Source organism: Humulus lupulus, chromosome 2 (assembly GCF_963169125.1).
Source record: "Humulus lupulus chromosome 2, drHumLupu1.1, whole genome shotgun sequence".
NCBI lineage: Eukaryota > Viridiplantae > Streptophyta > Magnoliopsida > Rosales > Cannabaceae > Humulus > Humulus lupulus.
In genome coordinates, this window is record NC_084794.1 from 107147833 (window position 1) to 107169982 (window position 22150).

Here is a 22150-nt window from a genome sequence, read left to right on the forward strand (position 1 = left end):
TTGAAGGAATGAGTTTTAGTTTACAATTATGTTTTAGTTTTTTGGGTTTTTAAGTTTTGATTTTAAGTTTTCATTAGGAATTGTTTTAGTTTTAGTTTTATGTTTTAATTTTGTTTTATAAGTTTTTGACAAAAATTATTGTGATTTTTATTCATAGCCCTACATGTGTCTTTTTTTTTTTCAAATAATAGAGTGGTAGTGACGGAATTGCCCAAATTATAATGTTTGGTATTTAATTCGTCGAAAAAAATGGGGTATCTAAGTGTAAAAAACTGAAAAAATGTGGTATTTATAGCGCAAATATGCTTGAATATTAAAATGTTTTAATTTTAAAGATTTATAATTTAATTATAAAAACCGGTTAAATAAATATAATTTTACCATTGATATTTAACATAGACTTTGTGAAATTAATTAATTAAGAAGTTATTGGGAAGGAAAAAACAAAAGTGATCGCCCAAAACCCTAGCCACCCCTACCCCACTCTTTCCATTTATCCGGGTTGTCTTCCTTCGCCGGCTCTCTCTCGGAGTCTGCTCCTTCTCACTTCTCAGGTTTCTTCTTACCGCTTCTTTCTAGCTTCTTTTAAGATTATTTTTTTCTTCTATCACAGACGGCATTTTTCTGATCTTGCGCCGGCGTTGGTTGGTTCTTTAAAAAAAATTATATCCTAAGTTGGACTTTAGATCTCTTATTATATGTATATTTGTATATTCTCATTTGTTTTTATTCTTTTGCCTTGTGACATATTGTTTATGGTTCAGTAGTATCAATACATAGGCACGGATGGTATAATATGATAACTATGATTGTTTTAGGATCATACCAAACAATCTGAGCCATTTTATTCTGTTTTCTAATTTCTAAGACATTTTTGCCTCGTACATTTTATTTTAGAGTGGTTCGGGGCATGAGCTTAGTCTCTACCTCCCACCCCTCCCCTTTTGATTATTATGTAAAGTATAAAAGTGAGATGTGAGCACATGCCCTTAATCTAGGCAGAGCTGGAGCTTTATTTATACACAAGTGAGAGAATACAAAAGAGAACAGAAAAAGCTGCATTAACCCCTAAACAGAATTAGTTAAACTCCAACCAACACTAACGGTACAAAAGAGACAGATTTAAATAACTAATGATATTGATTAACAGACGGGATAACACTTTTGGAATACCACCAAACCTACTTGAACTCAAAAATAAATTTTATAGTAATAAATCAAATTTTCACATTTCTTTTTATCTACAACACATCATATTAAAATCTCACCTAGACAATATATTCTAATATTCTGTTTCCCTTTGTTCGTGACTTGGATTTTAGGGGAGAGAAAAAATGAATTCCAACTTTTTATGTTTATTTTTTTTGTGTTTGGATTCAAACAATAAATTGACAAGCCTTTTTCTAAAAAAAAAAAAAACTTGAATGCAGTATAGCTTCGTAAAACTTAATAAAAATCTTTTATAAAATTTTAGAAAAATATTTTTTCTTTCCATCCAAGATCAAAATAAAGCCTTCACTTTTTTACTATTTCATTAGTTAATTAGTGTTGTTCCATATACGAGGCATCATTGTAAACAATACTAAAATAGTACAGATTTTTAAAGTCTCGTTAATACATGTTTCTTTTTGGTATAATATGATACAATGGTACACAGAATGGTTTATTTTATTGTAATATGATGTATAGTGTAGTGGGGTGGAGGTTACACAAAATAATGTGAAATTTAATTAATTTTAATGCATAGACTACTCTGTTATATATAGTAGAGTTTGAGATGGAACAAGTTCTCTTGTGATATATTGATATGGATTTTATGGTTTCTCTGTTGTAATAATTTTCCACTTTAATTCCATGATTTGCTTATATTATCATTGTTACCATCGATATATATCAAATATATGCTTAGAAAACAATTAAGCTCACTAGTACTAGCTAGATATGTCCCAGTACGTAATTGCATATCTGAACTCATCTTCTTGAGAAGAATACTATATATACAAACACCCACCAAATCAAGTAACTGTATAGGAGGACTAATAATTTTTTATCGACAGCGAGAAATAAATTAATGGCCCCGCCCAAGGGAATGATTAGTCTGAAGCTGTTGATAGACAAAAAGAATCAAAAGGTCCTGTTCGCCGAAGCTGGCAAAGGACTTCGTGGATTTTCTCTTCACTTTTCTGTCTCTGCCGGTCGCCACAGTAATAAAGTTGCTCAACTCTAACAATGGCACGGTGGCCAGAGGTCTGGACAAGCTTTACAAGAGCATTGAAAATCTCGAAGACACTTATTACATTCTATCCAATGTTAGCAAGGAAACCTTACTTAAACCCAAAATATCACCAACCTTGAACTCTGCTCTCCTTTCCTTGCCTAGTAGTAGTACTACTGCTGCTGCTACTTCTAGTTTGCCAAAGAAAATGTACATTTGTTACACTGGCTGTTATCGTCGTCATGTTTCAGATGACCCGTGAGCTGTATGCCCCCATTGTAGGGGTTCTATCTCAACAGAGGTGCCGTACATTCCGGGGAAGGCGGCGGCTGCAACTCCACAAGTGGTTGGTGATGAGGGAGGTGGTGGTTACGTGAAAGGTGTTGTGACGTACATGGTGATGGATGATTTGGAAGTGAAGCCTATGTCCACCATATCCGGCATTTCTATGCTCAACAATCTCAATGTTAAGGATATTGGAGTACTCGAGGAGAAGACAGTTAAGCTCAGCATGAATGAGGTTTGATATCTTTTCATCTCATCATTAGATTTCTATTCTACATTATCCTATCGAATACAGTTCTCACCGATGTCTTCATGTTGCCTGATGATAAGAAAAGAGCTAAACGACGTCGTTGATCCAAGTTGTTTGATGACGGCGTTGCCTTTATTTCCGTTTCAACTACTTTTGTAAGGTTTCTATGAAATCTTTGTATATTTTGGGAGTTCTAGCGTGGACTGTAGTCACCATATGTTGAAACTGTGACTTCTAGAATGTTTATCAGCTTCTACTTTCATCAATTACAGCTTGACAATATTTAACTTCTAAATGTGAAAGTTGAAATATATATTATGGGAGCTGCTATTAACACTTGAAAATCAAATTGTGTTTACTGAAATAAGCTAAATTGAACAGCACATTGCACGAGTTAATTTCTACATTAGTATTTAAATAAATAATTGCAAGCACATTTATCATCAAAATATTCGTTTCTCTGGCTGGGTGGGTTGACACTTGAAGCAATGATAAACTTATAGCTTCATTTGCCTAACACAGCTAAAAGATGTATAAGAGATGGCAGAAGTAAGTTTGCCCCTAATATCAAAATCATAGTTTCAAGTAATAACCCAATGTAACTAAAACTACACTTTATTTTTAACTTCTAAATCTCACATATGATCCAATCTCTCAAATGGCAATGGCAACTTTTATATTTGAAGTGGTAACTCTGAGATATTTATTTTTAATTTACAGATTCACATTTATGGAGCAAATAGTTACTTTTTAATATTTGAAATTTCATATATTTATTTTATTTGATTTGTCATTATGGAATTATGGAGCAAGTTCAAGCCGAGAACGACCGATTGAGCAATGGCATGAGATGCAGGAGATGTTGGGATAAGCGTGGCGTAGTAAGCAATAAGTTTCCTTGTGAGGTTCAACTCACTTAATCTTTACTTTTACTACTTTCTGTTATGACAGTTAATTAGTTAATTCAGTTACAACTTAAAAGTATAAAAGGAGGTTATCACCTCATTATGAAGACACATCAGAAATTGAGAGTGAGAGAAGAGAAGGGAGTTCATAGAAGAGAACTAGTGTTCTAAGTATTTCTTCTATAAAGATTTATGTATTGAGTGTGTGGTGCAAGACACCATTGTTTAGTTGTGAATGATTCTAATCTTATTTGTAGTTTGTAAACGAGCTACATCAATAACGTTCATCAAGCCAGTTGGATGTTATCTCCCGTGGAGGTAGGCACATTGTTGTGTTGAACCACGTAAACTTTGTCTTGTGTTCTCTTATGATTTCATACTATTTTGTACTAAGTTCTTGTTGAGTTTTGAGTTTCTTGTTTGGTGTTTCGGTCACCACAATTGGTATCAGACGCACATGTTGCATTGAGTTAGTCCAAGAAACTTGTTTGGGGTTCAAGAATTGATCAAGAAATTGGGGCAGCCATGTTCGAAGTGGATAAATTTACTGGAGCCAATGACTTCAGTTTGTGGAAAATCAAAATGAAGGCACTCTTGGTTCATCAAGGAATATATGAAGCTATAGATGCAGAACTCTTGAAAGATGAAAGAGATGAGAAAATTAAGAAGGACACTGAATCAAAAGCACATAGTGCTATTCACTCAAGTCTTGGAGATGAAGTGTTGAGAGAAGTGTCTAGTGAAGATACATTTATTGGATTGTGGAACAAACTGTGTTCGATCTATATGAAGAAATCATTGGCAAATAAATTGTATCTCAAGAAGAAGTTATATGCTCTTCGGATGGATGAATCTAAGGAACTAAGGAAGCATTTGGATGATTTCAACAGAATTATACTTGATTTGAACAATCTTGGAGTCAAATTTGATGAGGAGGATCAAGCAATAATTTTACTGAGTTCTTTGCCAAAGGTCTATGAACATTTTGTTGATACAATTTTGTATGGTAAAGACACTTTGACAATGTCTGAAGTTAAGGCAGCCTTGAGTTCTGTAAAATCCTTTATTGACATATTTGACAATATTGACAAAATTAATTAAAGGAGTATTTTCGAAATGGGTAGTTTCCTGTTTTGTAATATTGAATGGTATTTTTCGAAATGGGTAGTTTCCTGTTTTGTTGTAATATGTCTTTCTATAATCAGATTATTATATATATGTTAATAAAATAAATATATAATTTCCTATAAAAGAATATCTTTTCTTGAAATGGAAATTATTGTTATTTATTTTATTTTTTTATCTGATTTATTTGTCCAGAAATCGTGTATAGCATGCAGAGATAATGTATATATTGTTTCCTTATTTATTTAGGGAAACTCGGTTTAAAAACTGTCCAGGTTCAATGAATCTGTTTGAACGGATTGCCAGTCTGTTTGAACAGATTCTGACTTTCCTGTTTTGGAAGATTTTTCATTTATTGGCTGATTGGTTTCTGATTTGTTTTCCACGACCTAAAGGGATTCTAAAAAGTATATAATCATCCTTAGGTCGTTGGTTTTTGATCATCTCTCTTGGCATATTATTTTCCAAATATTTTCAAGTTTTAGAGAGACTTTTTGTTATGTGAAGAACTTGAGTCCAGCAAGTTCTTAGTGGTTTATTACAGTGTACTTCTGTATTTTTTTCTTTGTGTTAATTGTGCAGGTTGAACACACTTGGACATTATTCATCAAGCTTCGGGAGAAGCCTTGTTCGTGAGTCACTTTTCGGGAGGAAAAGTGCAAGTGTTATGATTTGAAGGGAGTTCAAGATCTCTGCACTTCATATATTTGATTAGGAGTTTAGATTACAACAGTTGCGACAAATTCAAGAGGGAGTCTTTATTTGTACAAGTCAATTTGATTTTGTAATCGTTTAGATATTCTTCTAATAAATTTCATTCTCTGGGCGTGGCCTCGTGGACTAGTAGCAATCTGCAAAGATTGCTGATACCACGTAAAATTTCGTGTGTTCTTTACCTTATGTTCATTTTTATCTTCTGGTCACAAACTGTTTAAAAATATCTGTTTTTTGTTCAAACAGTCTTTGTGTCTGTTTAAACATTTCTGTAACAGTTCAACAATTAATTATTTAATTTGAATAATTAAGTTGGTAATCATAAAAAACGGAATTTCAATTGGTATCAGAGCGGTTCACTAAACTCTTAGTGAAATCTTGTGGTTATTTTCCATTTGATTTGTTTTGTGTGAAATGTCTTTCTTTGCAGAAGGAAGTTCGGTGTCTCGACCTCCATTGCTAAATGACTCAAACTATCCATATTGGAAAGTTAGGATGAGAGCTTTCATAAAAGCTCAAGATGAGAAAGCATGGAGAGCAATTTTGTCTGGATGGTCACCTGCTACTGTAAAAGGTGAAGATGGAAGCACAATTGTAAAATCTGAACTTATTTGGGATACAGAAGAAGAAAAATTATCCAGCTATAATAATAAAGCTCTTCACGCCATATTTAATGGTGTTGGAGAAAGTTTTATAAAACTTGTTTCCACATGTGTCTCGGCTAAAGATGCTTTGACAATTCTTCAAACTCAGTTTGAAGGAACTGTAGATGTTAAAAGGTCTAGATTTATTATGTTACAAACTAGGTTTGATGACCTTAGAATGTCTAATTCTGAAACATTATCTGAATTTTATGAGAGATTATCTGATATTTCTAATGAGTATTTTGCACTTGGTGAGAAACTTGATGATTCTGTTCTTGTTAGAAAAATCGTTCGATGAAGGTAGAAGAATTGATGGGGTCACTTCGTACCTTTGAGTTAAATCAAAAGATTCGTCAAAAAGACAAGCCAAGTACTTCCAAAGAAAAGGAGAAAACCATAGCTTTCAAGAGCACTAAAAAGGAAGTTTCAGATGATGAAGATGGTGATAATGAAATGGCAATGCTTGCAAAGAATTTTCGAAAATATATGAATAAGATAGGAAACAAGAAATTCAATGGCAAGATGTCAAAAGGTAATCCTTCTTCTCTTAAACCTTTTCAAACTAATAAAAATGGTATTCAGTGCAGGGAATGTGAGGGATTTGGTCACATCCAGTCTGAGTGTGCAAACACCTTGAAAAGAACAAAAAAGGTATGATTGCTACTTGGAGTGATAATGACTCTGAAAGTAGTGAAGATGAGGAAGGTAATGTCTCTCTCACTTCTATTTTACCTGTTTCTAAATCTGAAAATGAAAAAATTGTTTGCATGAATAATGTTTCAAAAGATGAAGAAAATTCTGATAGTGATGAATCTGAATTGAATGATGAGTCCTTGAGTGAATCTTACAAAAAGATGTATGGTTCATGGGTGAAAGTGTGTTCTGAAAATCGGTCATTGGTAAGCAAAAATAAAGAATTATCCTTTGAAATTAAACAACTTACTGATTTAAATGAAAATTTTGAAAAAGAAATAATTTCAAAAAATGTTGAAATTAATAAGTTGTCTAAAGATTTGGATACTCTTGAGAAAAATGTTAGAATGCTTAACCCCGGTTCAACTGTTTTTGAGAATATACATAATGCAGGTCAAAGAAGTCATGTGGGACTTGGTGCTTCAAGTTCTCAAAAATCAAAGAAAACTGTGTTTATCTCGGCTGGGATGCTATCGTCTGATGTTCCTGTGTCATCCTTACTGAAATCTGTTGTATCCGGTACTCGGATTGTTCCAACAGAAAGGACACAGTCAGCAGGTAAATCCAATGGTAAGTTCAAAAAATTCATTCCAATCTGTCATTTTTGTGGTAGGAAGGGTCATATTCGTCCTAAGTGTTTTACTCTTATGAATTTTGCCAAAAATGAATATTTTGAAAAATTCAATTATTTTGATAATTTCAAAAGAGAAAAAAAGGAAAATGTTCAATCAAAGAAAATATGGATCAAAAAGAATAATTGTTTTGTTGGTTTTACTAGTGAATATGATAGATCTGCTTCTTCATATTTTTGGTATTTTGACAGTGGTTGTTCAAGACATATGACAGGTGACAAGTCTATTCTTACAGACATAAAACCTATGCATTGTGGGTCTGTTACTTTTGGCAATGGAATTGAAGGTAATGTTCTTGGTATGGGTACTCTTAACTTTGAAGGGTTGCCTAGAATCAAAAGAGTGTTACTTGTGGAAGGACTTATAGCTAATCTTCTAAGCATAAGTTAAATTTGTGATCAAGGTTATACTGTTAACTTTGATAAAGAGAGTTGTTTTGTTTTAAACAAGAATGGTGAGAATGTTCTTGAAGGTTATAGATCTAATGACAATTGCTACACTCTTTTGCCATCTATTATGTATCAATCTGTTGTGAGTAATAACACTAATATGTGGCATGCTAAACTTGGTCACATAAATTTCAAAACTTTGAAAAAATTGTCAAATGCAGGGAGTGTTCGTGGTTTACCTAAGCTAGGTAAAGAATATGATGGTAAGTGCAAGAGTTGTCAACTTGGTAAGCAATTAAAAATTACACATAAAAGTGTTTCTGACATAAATACTTCGAAAGTTTTAGAATTGCTTCACATGGATCTTATGGGTCCAATTCAATTTGAGAGTTTAAATGGGAAAAGGTATATTTTTGTTTGTGTGGATTATTTTTCTAGATATTCTTGGGTAGACTTCTTGAAAGAAAAATCTGACACTTTTGATGCCTTTAAAACTCTTTGCTTGAAATTAAAAGTTGAAAAATATTGCAACATTGGAAAAATTGTCCGTATAAGAAGTGATCATGGTAAAGAATTTGAGAATTCAGTCTATGATGATTTTTGTAAGTCTGCAGGTATCTCTCATAAGTTTTTTGCTCCCAAAAATCCTCAACAGAATGGAGTTGTAGAAAGGAAAAACTGCACTCTTCAAGAAATGGTTAGAGTGATGCTAAATAGCAAAAAATTGACCAAACAGTTATGGGCAGAAGCAATTAACACTGCTTGCTATATCATAAATCGTGTTTTTCTCCGTCCAGGTACATCTAAAACATCTTATGAAATTTGGAAAGGTAAGAAACCAAGTGTGGCTTACTTTCATGTTTTTGGATGTGTTTGTTACATTTTGAGAGATAGAGAAAATCTTGGTAAATTTGATGCTAAGAGTGATGAAGGTGTGTTTATTGGATACTCCACTAATAGTAGGGCTTATCGTGTGTATAACATGAGAACCCAAACTGTAATGGAGTCAGCTAACGTTGTTATTGATGATTCCAGGGATTTTTCTGAGTTTTCTACTGAGGAAGAAATTGATAGGTTTGTTGATGAACCTACTGAAAAACACGAAGAAGCTTTTGTCAGTGATACTGCTGTTGCAACGTATGGTCCATCTGTTCCAACAGAGCATGAATCCGATGAAACAGATTCTGGAGAGACAGAAAAGAAATTTCCAGATATTATTTCGGATGAAGTCCAAAAAGAGCCATCAACCAGAGTTAAATTAAATCATCCAGCATATTTAATTCTTGGAAATCCAAAAGATAGTATGGTCACAAGAAGAAGGTTTAGTAATGTTGTTCAATTTGTTTGTTTCTTATCCTTACTTGAGCCTAAAAATGTGAAAGAAGCTTTAGCTGATGAAAATTGGATTAAAGCTATGCAGGAGGAATTGGAACAATTTTTTAGAAACAAAGTGTGGATTCTTGTGCCAAGACCGTTGCATACCAATATTATTTGCACAAAATGGATTTTCAAGAATAAATCTTATGAATTTGGTACAATTGTGCGAAATAAAGCAAGATTAGTGGCACAAGGGTACACACAAGTGGAAGGAATAGACTTTGATGAAACATTTGCACCTGTTGCAAGACTTGAATCAATTAGATTATTATTGTCTATTGCTTGTTTGATTGGTTTCAGGTTGTTCCAAATGGATGTCAAATCCGCATTTCTCAATGGGATCTTGAATGAAGAGGTATATGTTGAACAACCTAAAGGGTTTGAAGATCCCCATGCACCTGATCATATGTACAAGTTGGAGAAAGCTCTTTACGGTTTGAAGCAAGCCCCTCGGGCTTGGTATGAGAGACTCACTCAATTTCTTGTTTCTCATGGATACAAAAGGGGTGGAGTAGATAAAACTTTGTTTATCAAAAATATTAAATCTAACATAATCATTGCTCAGATTTATGTTGATGATATTGTGTTTGGATCTACTTCTGACAATGAGGTGCAGGTATTTGTGAAACAAATGAAAGAGGAATTTGAAATGAGCATGGTGGGAGAATTGACTTATTTCTTAGGTTTGCAAGTCAAGCAGTTAGATGAAGGTACACTTGTTTCTCAAAGCAAATATGCTAAGAACCTGGTCAACAAGTTTGGACTTGAAAGTTCAAAGATTGCCAAAACACCAATGGGAACGACTGTGAAGCTATCCAAAGATGAAAATGGTGTCAAAGTTGATCCTACATTGTATAGGAGCATGATTGGTAGTCTTCTTTATCTCACTGCTAGTCGACCTGATTTAAGTTATAGTGTTGGTGTGTGTGCCGCGTACCAAGGAAATCCCATGTTACAGCTTGTTGACCGCGTTTTTGGCCAACGACGTGGAGACGTCAAAAACGATAAAACCTTCAAGAGAAAATAAACGACATAGACGATTTTTATAGTGGTTCAGCCCCAATGTGATGGTAATAGCCTAATCCACTTAGAGTTGTGATTATAGATCTACACTCAAGATCAGATGAACCTGAGTCAACTGAGTTTCTTCAGTGCAGATTACAAGAATACAAGAATTCTCTCCAATACCAGTACTCTCTCTCTCTAGAAAATTCGGATCAAAAGTTCCCCCCCCCCTCCCAAAAGTCCTTTTCTGATGCCATAAGCCTTGTATTTATAGGCTTAGGATTGCACAGATGATATCCCTCATAATCGAGATATTTTATTATTCACATTTTATTTAAATTACAACAATATTCAAAATGTAACAGTACACCATATTCGTGGGATAAATGAGAGATTCCCGCGTATGCCAAGACCGATTCTTGTTGAAGCCGTTTCTAGGAATCTTGACTTAGTCCTGCTCTATCTAGTTGATCCATATCACCTCCATTCTGGTCAGCCACACCTTTACTGGGCAGTCATGCACTTGACTAGGCAGACATGCACTTAGCTGGGCAGACATGCACTTTGCTGGTCGGACATGGTCATGACCGATCGGCCAAGTTCATGCCTGGTCAGACAAAGTCATGCCTGGGCAGGCAAGGTCATTCCTGGGCAGACAAGGTCATTCCTGGGCAGACAACCATATGACTGGTCGGACAAGGTCATGCCTGGTCGGTCATGACACTTACTGGCCAGTCAAAATTCTTCATTGGTCTACCGGGCCACTCCTAAGCTAGATCACTTTATCACAACTCTGAGGAGCCAATATATATTAAACGACTATTAATGTGTCGTTTACGGACCATGCACTGCCATTTGTCACCTCTATTGCCATGTCACCGATCTCCAATTTTTGGGGATAACACAGCTGTCAAAAGAATCATTCAATATGTTCATGGGATTGTTGATTATGGTATTTGGTATTCAAAAGAAACTAACCCTATTCTGGTGTGTTTTAGTGATGTTGATTGGGCAGGTAACACTGATGACAGAAAAAGCACTAGTGGAGGATGTTTCTTCTTGGGAAATAATCTAGTGTCTTGGCACAGCAAGAAACAGAATTCTATATCTCTCTCATCAGCTGAGGCCGAATACATTGCAGCAAGAAGTTGTTGTGCACAATTATTGTGGATGAAGCAAATGATGATGGATTATGGGTTTGATCTTGACATTTTAACTATTTTTTGTGATAATACAAGTGCAATTAATATTTCAAAAAATCCTGTGCAACATTCCTGTACTAAACATATTGATATTCTCCATCATTTCATAAGAGAATTAGTTGAAAATAAAGTTATTGTCTTGGAATATATTGAAACACATAAACAGATTGCTGATATTTTCACTAAAGCTCTTGATTCGGTTCGCTTTGATTTCCTTCGAAAATCTTTGGGGGTTTGTTCTCTTTAAATTTCCTTGTTATTGTGTTGTCCTCTTGATCAAATGTGTGTTATTTAAGGTTTAGAAAATTGTCAATCAATTTGAAAATTTTGTTGTGTGTCAACCTGGATAATCTAACTTATGTTTATGAGCCTTTGGTTGTATATTCTTAAGAGAAATTTAATCAATTCCTCCTAGGCATATTCGAGTAAATTAATCAATGTTTAAATGATTGAGCTTCCTTTTGTGTAGCATTGTTTCAAGCTCCTGTGCAAGAATAGAGCTACCTACATCAGTGTGTGAAAGCCGTCTTTTGAGTAAGTTGGAACTTTGTAATTCAGAGTTATGAAGAGGATACGCTACCATAGAAAAGGGCTACCACTGGTGTAGTGTGACAACGTCTTCATGGGTTACAATTTTTTATAATTTCGAAAAAGACTTATTTGTCATTGGGCAATGTTCCCTTGCATACACTGTCACACACTTATGCTTGAAACTATGCAAGAAAAATTGTACACAGTTTATAAAAAATAAAAAAATGTGTGTAAGACTCATTCATGTTGATTGATTCACTGAAGAATATGTGTTTGTGACTGAATTGTGGTTTATTTCTCTCGAATATTCTTTCTAATTTTCTATTTTCACAAGTGTTCTTATCCATGGTATACACTAACACTTATTTTCTTTTGCTTGTTTTTATTCTTATCAGGATGACTGACATTGATCAAAGCAGAAATTTTTGGTTGAGTTTTATATTTTTGTGCATTTATATATATATATATATAACATAAAAAATAAAATAAATAAAATAAAAATTTTGACAAGGAAATTCATGGTGGACCGAATCATTGTGGTAATTATGCGAAATTATGCATTTATTTTGTGTGATTTAATGTATTCTTTGTCTCCAAGGAATTTATTTTGTCTTATTTCTTAATTTGGAATACCATAATTTGTATCTTTATTGTTTTGTACCTTGTTTAGAATTGTTTTTAAAAAAAAAAGAAAAAGGACAATAGGAAGATCGTGTGGGGTTATTTTTTTCTGGTTACCTTTTTTGGATTGGGATTTTATAAATCTTCTATTTTCCTTTATAAAATACAAAAAAAAGGGGTAAGTTTTATGTAGATCGTGTCTTAAAGGTTGTTTCCTTTTATTTGTTAATTAAATCATTTAAAAAAAAAGGAAACCTCTTATTGCCGTGGGTGTCCAAATTGGGTAAGTGTTGTCCTTAAAACGCTTGCCATTACCCTTTTCCTTCTCACCCACGATCTCTCTAAGTCACTTCGTATTCTTCTATTTTTTTTCTCTCTCATTTTTTTTGTAAGTGCTTTATGTTTTTCAAAGAAGAAACAATGGTGAGACTTCGTGGTGCTTCCTCTAAGAAGACCCCTGCTTCTCAATCTAGGAAGGTGCCCTCTCCATCGCCACCTCCATCTGTGTCAACGGCGGCTCCATCTGCTCCAGCACCTGCCTCATCTGTTGGAAAGACTTGCAAATCTAAGGCGCGCAAGAAGGTGTTCTCTCTCTCTCATGAACACCCCATGGTGTTTCCAGATATCTCAGCTGACATTGTCGATGTTGCACCACCATCTGAAGTGGTGGTGCCCTCTCGAGCCAAAGACCCATCTCCTCTTCCGATTGATTCGTTTCTGGCGGCTAGGGCAAAATCAAAATCTGTTTCATCTTCTTCCAAAGTTGTTGCTGCTGGGTTGCTCAAATTGCCCTTGAAGCCGAGCCAGTCCAAGAAAAATTATGTGGCTCCCAAAAGGAAATTGGGATTGGACGCGTCTTCTTCTTCCTTGACTACTACCAAGAAAAGATTGAAGGCTCATCCCCCTTCTCTGTCTTCCTCCGAATCCGACCCTGAGGAAGAAAAGTCTAAATCTGAAGCAACCCGTGATACCACCTTATCTGATGAAACAGTTCCTGACAATGCAGAATCTATTACATTATTTTATAATATAATGTAAAATTATATTATATTATAATATAATGTTTTAGATTAAATAAATGTGACAAAGTGTGTCACATATTGTAACATATAATAGAGAGTTACAATATTTAGATATATGAGATATATCCAAATAATGTAACATATTTGGTGTTACAAATTTGTAACTTCCAAATATTACCCTTTAATTGTGTAAAATTGTTGTTACACAATATTGAGATGAATTTCATAAAACCATATGTGATATGGCTGTTAGAGATATGATTTTAACCCCAATAATGTGTTTTGGGAGTTACAAAATCATTTGGGAGGGTTTGGAACTGTTTGGAAAAACAACACAATTTTTTGTGCTGAAATTGGTCAGTGGCCGCGACCACCAACATTCAATGGCCGCGGCCTGTGGGACAGAGACCAGTGGCCGCGGCCACCATTGTCTCTGGCTGCGGCCACAGGCCAAAAAACTGACCAATTTTCAGTTTTTTTAATATTTGTTGAACGGCTCAAAAAACCCAAATAACTCCCAAATCTCTTTTTTAATTCCATATTAATCCAATTAAACATTGGTAACAGCCATGGGGTTGGTGGAATTTGAAATTCAAAGGGTGTCTCTAAACTCTATAAATAGGAGCCTATAGCTCACTTGTAAGACACAACTTTTCTATCCACTAGAGCACTTGGCTAGAAACACCTTGAGGCTTGATAATTCCAGAAAGCTTTTCCAATATCTGAGAGAGATCCCTTAGTGCTTGAGTTATGGGGAAATAAGCTTTTGGACAAAGGTTTTAAACCTTGTTCAAGTTGGTGATCCCCAATCCTCTTCACTTAGGTTGTGTAAGTGAGAGTTTGTTTATGTTTCTGTTCTTCTTTTTATTCTATTGCTTTTCTTCTTATTCTCTTGTTCTATTTACTTGTATATTTCGTTTAAGAGTTGTAATCCTTTCTTTTGGTCTAAACACTTTATTTTACTTGTAATCTTTTGCTTAGAGTTGTATTCTCACTATTCTCTTCTTCATCATCATCTTCTTCCTTTCTTTAGTTTATTTGTATTTTCAGTTATAGAGTTGTAACCTTATTTAATCAATCTATATTTGCTTGTAATATTATTGCATAGAGTTGTAATATTATAATCATTTCCATTGAGGCAAAACAATATTTTCCTAACATTCAAAAGCTTATCCCTTTTTTGTTTCAATGGAAGGGGAGACAATAAAGATCATGAACCAAGACCTAATGAGATTAAATAAGTTTGATGGATCCAATTTTACTAGGTGGCAAGACAAGGTGAGGTTTCTTTTAACCATTCTCAAAATCGCCTACATCCTTGAGTCTTCCTGGCTCCTCTAGCCGAGCCATCCGATAAAGACACTCCCGAGGAGGCGGAGAAGAGAAGGAAGAGGGAGGAGGACAACCTTCTTTGCAGGGGTCATATCCTCAACGCCTTATCCGATAGGCTCTATGACCTCTACACCGAGACCAAATCGGCCAAGGAGATTTGGGATGCACTTGAGAAAAAGTTCAAGGCGGAAGAGGAAGGTACCAAATTTTTTTTGATATCTCAATACTTTGATTTCAAATTTTTTGGTGATAAACATATTCTTCCTCAAATACATGAATTGCAAATTATTGTTAATAAATTGAAAGTGTTAAAGATAGAGCTTCCCGATGCCTTTCAAGTTGGTGCTATTGTAGCTAAATTACCACCAACTTGGAAGAGCTATAGGAAAAGAATCATTCATAAAAATGAGGATTATTCTTTGGAGGAAATCCAAAAACATATTCGAATCAAAGAGGAATCGATATGTAGAGATAAACTTGTGGAGGGGTATAATGGAGAGACTTCCAAAGCAAATGCAGTGTCACAACCAAAACATCCAAAAAACAAAGGGAAAAAGGGTAATGAGAAACCTTTGGGTCCAAAAACCAACCCAAACAAGTTTAAGGGAGAGAAAGGTCCTTGCATCGTGTGTGGGAAAAAGGGTCACTATGCTAGAGAGTGTAGACATAGAAAAGACCAACAAGGACCTAAGGTGAACGCAACTCAAGAGGAAAACATAGTTGTTACCCTTAGTGAGGTGAATGCGGTCCAAGGCAAGGTGAAAGGGTGGTGGTATGATACATGTGCCATCATCCATGTCACCTATGACAAATCATTGTTCAAGACCTTTGAAGAGTCAAAGGGCAACCATGAGATACAAATGGGCAATGAGGGCAAATCCAAGGTACTTGGCAAAGGTACTATTGATGTCTACTTCACCTCCGGCAAGAAAGTCACATTAGTGAATGTACTTTATGTTCCCGAAATGAGTAGAAACTTGGTAAGTGGTGATTTGCTTGGCAAGCCTGGCATTAAAGCTGTTTTTGAGTCCGGTAAACTTATACTTACCAAATCAAATGTATTTTTGGGAAAGGGGTACTCTTGTGAGGGTATGGTTAAGTTGTGCACCAATGATGTAACTTTCAATGTTATCAATAAAAATGTTATCATTATTTTTGTGGCATCTTAGACTATCGCATATAGGTTTTTCTACCATGAAAAGAGTAGTAAAATGTGGTATGATTGCATGCAATATTAAAAACTATGGTAAATGTGAAACATGTGTTAAGGCGAAAATGATTAAGAAAACTAGATTTAATCCATAGTGATCTTTGTGAATTAAATGGTATTTTAACTAGAGGTGGTAAAATGTATTTTCTTACTTTTATAGATGATTTTAGTAGATAGACCTATGTGTTTCTTTTAAAGCATAAAGATGAGACTTTTGATGCTTTTAAATTGTATAAATTAGAAGTTGAAAATCAACTAAATAAAAAGATTAAGGTGATAAGAAGTGATGGAGGAGGAGAGTACTTCTCTAATGAATTCAATACATTTTGTGAAGAAAATGGTATAATTCATTAGTGCACTGCACCTTATACACCACAACACAATGGTGTTGCCGAAAGAAAAAATAGGACTTATCTAGAGATGGTAAATTCTATGTTGCTGTTTTCTAAGTTGAACTTCAACTTAGGGGTAAAGCGCTTTAAACCGCTTGTCACATTCTTAATCGAATACCGATGAAGAAAAATGAGATATCTTCATATGAGTTATGGAAAGGAAGAAAACCCAACATAGGGTACTTCAAAGTGTGGGGGTGTCTTGCATATTGCAAGAAAACCGAACCTAATAGAACAAAGTTAGGTTCAAGAGCCATAAAGTGTGCTTTTGTTGGTTATGCCAACAATAGTAAAGCTTATAGGCTATTATACTTAGAGTCTAATATTGTGATTGAATCTAGAGAAGTTGAATTCTTTGAGAACATGTTATGTGACAACAATTCTCAAGCTTCAACATCTGTAAAGGAGAATATGTTATATGAGAACAATTCTCAAGCTTCTACATCCAAAGTTGATTCTCAAGAGGAGAATTCTCAAAAGGATGTAAAGCAACCCTTTGAACCTAGAAGAAGTCAAAGGCTTAAAAATCGTAAAAGTCTAGTAGTGGATGAGATAGATTCTCAACGAATTTCATTCTACATGGTAGAAGGAAATAGAGAGGAAGTCATTAGGAAAATACCTATTGTACTTCTCGTTGAGGATGATCCTAAGACTTATAGAGAAGCTATGCAATCGAGAGATAGTGCATTTTGGAAAGAAGTCATCAATGATGAGATGGATTCCATTCTTTCCAATAACACTTGGGGGAATTGGTAGACCTCCCACCGGGGTCTAAGCCAATTGGGTGTAAGTGGGTATTTAGGAGAAAATACCACACTGACGACACTATCCAAACCTTTAAAGCTAGATTAGTAGCAAAAGGGTTTAGGCAAAAAGAGGGTATCGATTATTTCGATACCTATGCGCTTGTTGCAAGAACAACTTCTATAAGAATTTTGTTCGCTTTAACTTCTATACACAACTTGTATGTTCATCAAATGGATGTCAAAACGACATTCCTTAATGGTGACCTCAATGAGGAGGTCTATATGAAACAACCCGAAGGGTTTGTCCAACCAAAATATGAACATAAAGTTTGTAGACTTGTAAAATCCTTATATGGATTGAAACAAGCTCCTAAGCAATGGCATGAGAAATTTGATCAAGCCATCATGTCTAATGGGTTTAGACATAACAATGGAGACAAGTGTTTATATTCCAAAAATTGTAAGGGATATGTGATCATTGTTTGCTTATATGTGGATGACATGCTTATTCTAAGTAATAGTATGAAAGGGATAGAAGAAATGAAGAGATTTCTATCATCAACCTTCAAGATGAAAGATCTTAGAGAAGTTGATACCATACTCGGTATCAAAGTAAAGAAACATAGTGGGGGTTTTGCGTTAGAGCAAGTCCACTATGTTGAACAAATTTAACCATCTCAAGGTTAAAGATGCCAATACTCCATTCGATCATAGTGTAAAACTAGAGAAGAATGAAGGAAGAGCGGTGGCTCAATTGGAGTACGCCAGTGCTATAGGGAGTCTAATGTACGCTGCCTAGTATATAGATCGGATATAGCATTTGTGGTAAGTAAACTTAGTAGGTTTACAAGTAATCCAAGTGTGGATCACTGTAAGGAAATTGGAAGAGTCCTAGGTTATCTTAAGAAAACCAAAGGACTAAGCCTTCACTACTCCAAATTTCCTTCGATTTTAGAAGGATATACAGATGCAAGTTGGATATCCAATCTTGGGGACAACTTGTCCACAACTGGTTGGGTATTTACACTTGGTGGAGGTGTAATTTCTTGGGGTTCCAAGAAACAAACTTGTATATCTCATTCCACTATGGAAGCAGAGTTCATAGCTCTAGCTGCTACCGACAAAGAGGCCGAATGGTTAAGGGATCTGTTGATAGAGATTCCCTTAATCAAAGATAATGTATCTACTATATCGATACATTGTGATAGCCAAGCGACATTGGCTAGAGCATACAGCGGAGTGTATAATGGGAAGTCTAGACACATTAGTCTAAGACATGGATATGTAAGAGAATTGATTCAAAGATGAGTCATCTCAATATCCTATGTGAGAACAAGTGAAAATCTGGCGGATCCTTTCACTAAGCCACTAACGAGGGATTTAGTGGCTGCATCATCTCGAGGGATGGGACTTAAACTCCCTAAAGAGATTCACGATTGATGGTAACCTATCTTAACACTAGTTATTCAACTAGTGTTAGGTTCAATAGGTAATAACAGGTCAATCAAGTGAATATTAGTTGTACTCAAAACAAGTCCCATCTGAGATATTGAGTACTTGTGTGTTACCAAGTGAAGGGTTAAAACCGAAAGGTTTTTTAATAGAATTCAGTCTTGTAAAGACAAGTATTTTTGGTAACAAAATACTGTAAGAATTCTACCTATATGGACCTAGGGGTGGTGCCGCCTCTCATGAGAATTGGGAGTATTCTCAAGAACGTCCATGAATGGAAAGTGCACATGGCCATTAACGGTGCAAAGTGAGACATAGAGGTCTCAAGTTAACATCGCAAAGGTGTGTGTGTGTTATCACCGATTTGTCATCATGAAAGATGGTTCAATGCCTAGTGCAACCTAATTTTCGACAAATTTTGTGATAATTACACTATAGTAAAGTTCAAGTTGAAAAACACTTTACTTTATGCACTAATGCAATGACTCCTATAAGAGAGAGTTCTTATTTAATCAAGTGGGGGATATGTTATATTTCAAAATATAATGATTGATTAAATAAGTGTTACAATAGATAACTATTTAATCTTGTGGGGGAATGTTACATTATTTTATAATATAATATAATGTAAAATTATATTATATTATAATATAATGTTTTAGATTAAATAAGTGTGACAAAGTGTGTCACATATTGTAACATATAATAGAGAGTTACAATATTTAGATATATGAGATATATCCAAATAATGTAACATATTTGGTGTTACAAATTTGTAACTTCCAAATATTACCCTTTAATTGTGTAAAATTGTTGTTACACAATATTGAGATGAATTTCATAAAACCATATGTGATATGGCTATTAGAGATATGATTTTAACCCCAATAATGTGTTTTGGGAGTTACAAAATCATTTGGGAGGGTTTGGAACTGTTTGGAAAAACAACACAATTTTTTGTGCTGAAATTGTTCAGTGGCCATGGCCACCAACATTCAATGGTCGCGGCCTGTGGGACAGAGACCAGTGGCCGCGGCCACAGGCCAAAAAACTGACCAATTTTCAGTTTTTTCAATATTTGTTGAACGGCTCAAAAAACCCAAATAACTCCCAAATCTCTTTTTTAATTCCATATTAATCCAATTAAACATTGGTAACAACCATAGGGGTTGGTGGAATTTGAAATTCAAAGGGTGTCTCTAAACTCTATAAATAGGAGCCTATAGCTCACTTGTAAGACACAACTTTTCTATCCACTAGAGCACTTGGCTAGAAGCACCTTGAGGCTTGATAATTCCAGAAAGCTTTTCCAATATCTGAGAGAGATCCCTTAGTGCTTGAGTTAGGGGGAAATAAGCTTTTGGACAAAGGTTTTAAACCTTGTTCAAGTTGGTGATCCCTAATCCTCTTCACTTAGGTTGTGTAAGTGAGAGTTTGTTTATGTTTCTGTTCTTCTTTTTATTCTATTGCTTTTCTTCTTATTCTCTTGTTCTATTTACTTGTATATTTCGTTTAAGAGTTGTAATCTTTTCTTTTGGTCTAAACACTTTATTTTACTTGTAATCTTTTGCTTAGAGTTGTATTCTCACTATTCTCTTCTTCATCATCATCTTCTTCCTTTCTTTAGTTTATTTGTATTTTCAGTTATAGAGTTGTAACCTTATTTAATCAATCTATATTTACTTGTAATATTATTGTATAGAGTTGTAATATTATAATCATTTCCATTGAGGAAAAACAATATTTTCCTAACAAAATCAGAGGCTGAGTTTGATGAGCCAGAAAAAGAAGACATTGTCCCCTCTAACAAGAAGCCGAATCTGACTCAGAACCAATTGCAACTCCTTTGTCATCCAAGGTTAAAGGGAAGAGACCTATTTCTAATCCTACACCTTCTCCAAAACGTTCAGGTGTAAATTTCAAACCTTATTCTTCAACTTTTTTTTATAATGATAATACTCGTGATATGGTTCTCTATGCTCAAAGGAAATTTATCATTGAGAGAAATTATGTCTTGAGTGATCATCGGCCTTATGGTGTGCTAACAATGCTTCAAGATTGAAAATGGACAGGTTCTTTGGTTAAATTTACTGGTTTTGTGGATAGAATAGTCAAGGAATTCTATGCCAATCTTACTAATGAAATTATTGAACCTAAATCTTCTCTGTATAATAAAGTGTTTGTTAGGGGCCATTGGTTCTCTTTTTCTCCTCAAGACATTGCCCTTTCCTTGCATCTTCCCCTTGATGTCGAGGATGATGATGATGTTGCCTCTCTTGACAAGGATATGGTTATCACTGAATTGGTAGGGCAAAAAATGGTATGGCCATCTAATATAGTCATCTCGGTCTCTAATCTCACCTACACTTATGCTATCCTCCATAAGTTTGCCACAACGAATTGGAAGCCCACTTCTCACACCGCCACTATCTCTTTTGATATGGCTTCATTTTTGTACAAGGTGGGGATCGGTCTTGGTATAAATTTGGCTTTGGTTATTCATGATCAAATCATTGGGTTTCGCAAATAGGAAAAACTTGAATCTTCCTTTTCCTCAAGTTATTTATAAAGTGTTGAGTATGCAGAAAAAAGATCTCCAACGTGATCAAGAAGACTTGGTGGCTCCCACTACTGCTGCTTCCTACAAGGCCTCTGCTCCTCCTTCTGAAGCCACTGATGCTCCATCAACCAAGAAAGTCAAGCCCCAATCTCTGAAGTTTGCCTCGGATGACATTCCTCATGCCTCCTCCTCTGTTGCCACAGATTCAGGACTTGTTGCAACAGAAATAGCTGTTGTTCGAGCCTCTGTTGATTCTTTAGCTGCTCGAGTGATGTCAATTGAAGGACTGCAACGTTCTGTGTTGGAGGTTGTTCAATCTCTGTCCAAAGATCCAGTCGTTTAGTTTTATTTTAGTCTTTGTCAATTAAACATTGATACTCTCTTTTGTTTTATGGTTTATTGTTCTTTGGCTTCTTTGAAAGACACAAAGGGGGAGAGTAGATACTTCCAAAAAACCTGCTTGTTTGTTGTTTTGTTTAACTCTGGACCTTCTTATTTTGAGGGGGAGTTAAGTCTAGTTTCTTAACATGTTTGTTATAAGTTAATGCATGTTTTCAGGGGGAGTTCTTTCCCTTTACTTAACACTAACATTTGTGTTGCAGGTTTTTGAATTAATTTTGTCTATCAAATTTCCAAAGGGGGAGATTGTAAAATCCTTTATTGGCATATTTGACAATATTGACAAAATTAATTAAAGGAGTATTTTCAAAATGGGTAGTTTCCTGTTTTGTAATATTGAGTGGTATTTTTCGAAATGGGTAGTTTCCTGTTTTGTTGTGATATGTCTTTCTATAATCAGATTATTATATATATGTTAATAAAATAAATATATAATTTCCTATAAAAGA

The 22150-nt window shown here is 34.9% G+C and overlaps 1 pseudogene; it reads left to right on the top strand.

Annotated features, from left to right (window-relative positions):
* The first annotated feature begins 450 nt into the window (after nt 1-450).
* Nucleotides 451-3045, top strand: LOC133818335 (uncharacterized; annotated as a pseudogene).
* The last annotated feature ends 19105 nt before the right edge of the window (nt 3046-22150 follow it).